We start from the raw sequence: 3,951 nt of genomic DNA, 5'->3' as shown, positions 1-3,951 counted from the left end.
GGGCCGTGGCATGGCATGTTGGGCGACGCCGTAGCAAGGCATGCGGTCCGAGGCCGTGGCATGTCATGCGGGCCGAGGCCATGGCATGGCATGCGGGCCGAGGCCGTGGCATGGCATGTTGGGCGACGCCGTAGCAAGGCATGCGGGCCGAGGCCGTGGCATGTCATGCGAGCCGAGGCCGTGGCATGGCATGCGGGCCGAGGCCGTGGCATGGCAAGTTGGGCGACGTCGTGGCAAGGCATGCGGGCCGAGGCCGTGGCATGTCACGCGGGCCGAGGCCGTGGCATGGCATGCGGGCAGAGGCCGTGGCATGGCATGTTGGGCGACGCCGTCGCAAGGCATGCGGGCCGAGGCCGTGGCATGGCATGCGGGCCGAGGCCGTGGCATGGCATGTTGGGCGACGCCGTAGCAAGGCATGCGGGCCGAGGCCGTGGCATGTCATGGCATGTTGGGCGACGCCGTAGCAAGGCATGCGGGCCGAGGCCGTGGCATGGCATGTTTGGCAACGCCGTGGCAAGACATGAGGGCCGTGGCATGGCATGGCATGCGGGCCGAGGCCGTGGCACGACATGTTGGCCAAGGCTAAGGCATGGCACGCCGGGCAACGCGGTGGCATGGCATGCGGGCCGGGGCCGTGGCATGGCATGTTGGCCAACGTCGTAGCAAGGCATGCGGGCCGAGGCCGAGGCCGTGGCACGGCATGCGGGCCGAGGCTGTGGCATGGCATGTTGGGCGACGCCGTAGCAAGGCATGCGGTCCGAGGCCGTGGCATGTCATGCGGGCCGAGGCCGTGGCATGGCATGCGGGCCGAGGCCGTGGCATGGCATGTTGGGCGACGCCGTAGCAAGGCATGCGGGCCGAGGCCGTGCCGTGGCATGCGGGCCGAGGCCGTGGCATGGCATGTGGGCCGAGGCCGTGGCATGGCATGTTGGGCGACGCCGTAGCAAGGCATGCGGTCCGAGGCCGTGGCCTGTCATGCGGGCCGAGGCCGTGGCATGGCATGCGGGCCGAGGCCGTGGCATGGCATGCGGGCCGAGGCCGTGGCATGGCATGTTGGGCGACGCCGTAGCATGGCATGCGGGCCGAGGCCGTGGCATGTCATGCGCGCCGAGGCCGTGGCATGGCATGCGGGCCGAGGCCGTGGCATGGCAAGTTGGGCGACGTCGTGGCAAGGCATGCGGGCCGAGGCCGTGGCATGGCATGCGGGCCGAGGCCGTGGCAAGGCATGTTGGGCGACGCCGTAGCAAGGCATGCGGGCCGAGGCCGTGGCATGTCATGCGGGCCGAGGCCGTGGCATGGCATGCGGGCCGAGGCCGTGGCATGGCATGTTGGGCGACGCCGTAGCAAGGCATGCGGGCCGAGGCCGTGCCGTGGCATGCGGGCCGAGGCCGTGGCATGGCATGTTGGGCGACGCCGTAGCAAGGCATGCGGTCCGAGGCCGTGGCATGTCATGCGGGCCGAGGCCGTGGCATGGCATGCGGGCCGAGGCCGTGGCATGGCATGTTGGGCGACGCCGTAGCAAGGCATGCGGTCCGAGGCCGTGGCATGTCATGCGGGCCGAGGCCGTGGCATGGCATGCGGGCCGAGGCCGTGGCATGGCAAGTTGGGCGACGTCGTGGCAAGGCATGCGGGCCGAGGCCGTGGCATGGCATGCGGGCCGAGGCCGTGGCAAGGCATGTTGGGCGACGCCGTCGCAAGGCATGCGGGCCGAGGCCGTGGCATGTCATGCGGGCCGAGGCCGTGGCATGGCATGCGGGCCGAGGCCGTGGCATGGCATGTTGGGCGACGCCGTAGCAAGGCATGCGGTCCGAGGCCGTGGCATGTCATGCGGGCCGAGGCCGTGGCATGGCATGCGGGCCGAGGCCGTGGCATGGCATGCTGGGCGACGCCGTAGCAAGGCATGCGGGCCGAGGCCGTGCCGTGGCGTGCGGGCCGAGGCCGTGGCATGGCATGTTGGGCGACGCCGTAGCAAGGCATGCGGTCCGAGGCCGTGGCATGTCATGCGGGCCGAGGCCGTGGCATGGCATGCGGGCCGAGGCCGTGGCATGGCATGTTGGGCGACGCCGTAGCAAGGCATGCGGGCCGAGGCCGTGCCGTGGCATGCGGGCCGAGGCCGTGGCATGGCATGTTGGGCGACGCCGTAGCAAGGCATGCGGTCCGAGGCCGTGGCATGTCATGCGGGCCGAGGCCGTGGCATGGCATGCGGGCCGAGGCCGTGGCATGGCATGTTGGGCGACGCCGTAGCAAGGCATGCGGGCCGAGGCCGTGGCATGTCATGCGGGCCGAGGCCGTGGCATGGCATGCGGGCCGAGGCCGTGGCATGGCAAGTTGGGCGGCGTCGTGGCAAGGCATGCTGGCCGAGGCCGTGGCATGTCATGCGGGCCGAGGCCGCGGCATGGCATGCGGGCCGAGGCCGTGGCAAGGCATGTTGGGCGACGCCGTAGCAAGGCATGCGGGCCGAGGCCGTGGCATGTCATGCGGGCCGAGGCCGTGGCACGTCATGCGGGCCGAGGCCGTGGCATGGCATGTTTGGCCACGCCGTGGCAAGACATGCGGGCCGTGGCATGGCATGGCATGCGGGCCGAGGCCGTGGCTCGACATGTTGGCCAAGGCTAAGGCATGGCACGCCGGGCAACGCGGTGGCATGGCATGCTGGGCAACGCGGTGGCAAGGCATGCGGGCCGAGGCCGTGGCATGGCATGTTGGGCAACGCCGCAGCAAGGCATGCGGGCCGAGGCCGTGGCATGGCATGCGGGCCGAGGCCGTGGCATGGCATGCGGGCCGAGGCCGTGGCATGGCATGTTGGACGACGCCGTAGCAAGGCATGCGGTCCGAGGCCGTGGCATGTCATGCGGGCCGAGGCCGTGGCATGGCATGCGGGCCGAGGCCGTGGCATGGCATGTTGGGCGACGCCGTAGCAAGGCATGCGGGCCGAGGCCGTGCCGTGGCATGCGGGCCGAGGCCGTGGCATGGCATGTTGGGCGACGCCGTAGCAAGGCATGCGGTCCGAGGCCGTGGCATGGCATGCGGGCCGAGGCCGTGGCATGGCATGTTGGGCGACGCCGTAGCAAGGCATGCGGGCCGAGGCCGTGCCGTGGCATGCGGGCCGAGCCCGTGGCATGGCATGTTGGGCGACGCCGTAGCAAGGCATGCGGTCCGAGGCCGTGGCATGTCATGCGGGCCGAGGCCGTGGCATGGCATGCGGGCCGAGGCCGTGGCATGGCATGTTGGGCGACGCCGTAGCAAGGCATGCGGGCCGAGGCCGTGGCATGTCATGCGGGCCGAGGCCGTGGCAGGGCATGCGGGCCGAGGCCGTGGCATGGCAAGTTGGGCGGCGTCGTGGCAAGGCATGCGGGCCGAGGCCGTGGCATGTCATGCGGGCCGAGGCCGTGGCACGGCATGCGGGCCGAGGCCGTGGCACGGCATGCGGGCCGAGGCCGTGGCATGGCATGTTTGGCAATGCCGTGGCAAGACATGCGGGCTGTGGCATGGCATGGCATGCGGGCCGAGGCCGTGGCTCGACATGTTGGCCAAGGCTAAGGCATGGCACGCCGGGCAACGCGGTGGCATGGCATGCTGGGCAACGCGGTGGCAAGGCATGCGGGCCGAGGCCGTGGCATGGCATGTTGGGCAACGCCGCAGCAAGGCATGCGGGCCGAGGCCGTGGCATGGCATGCGGGCCGAGGCCGTGGCATGGCATGCGGGCCGTGGCCGTGGCATGGCATGTTGGGCGACGCCGTCGCAAGGCATGCGGGCCGAGGCCGTGGCATGGCATGTTTGGCAACGCCGTGGCAAGACATGCGGGCCGTGGCATGGCATGGCATGCGGGCCGAGGCCGTGGCACGGCATGCGGGCCGAGGCCGTGGCATGGCATGTTGGGCGACGCCGTAGCAAGGCATGCGGGCCGAGGCCGTGGCCGTGGCATGGCATGCGGGCCGTGGCCGTGGCATG

Source organism: Camellia sinensis, unplaced genomic scaffold (assembly GCF_055761805.1).
Source record: "Camellia sinensis isolate YWXY unplaced genomic scaffold, ASM5576180v1 Unanchor6, whole genome shotgun sequence".
Lineage (NCBI taxonomy): Eukaryota > Viridiplantae > Streptophyta > Magnoliopsida > Ericales > Theaceae > Camellia > Camellia sinensis.
The sequence above is the reverse complement of the archived record's forward strand: the minus strand, read 5'-3'. Positions refer to the sequence as shown.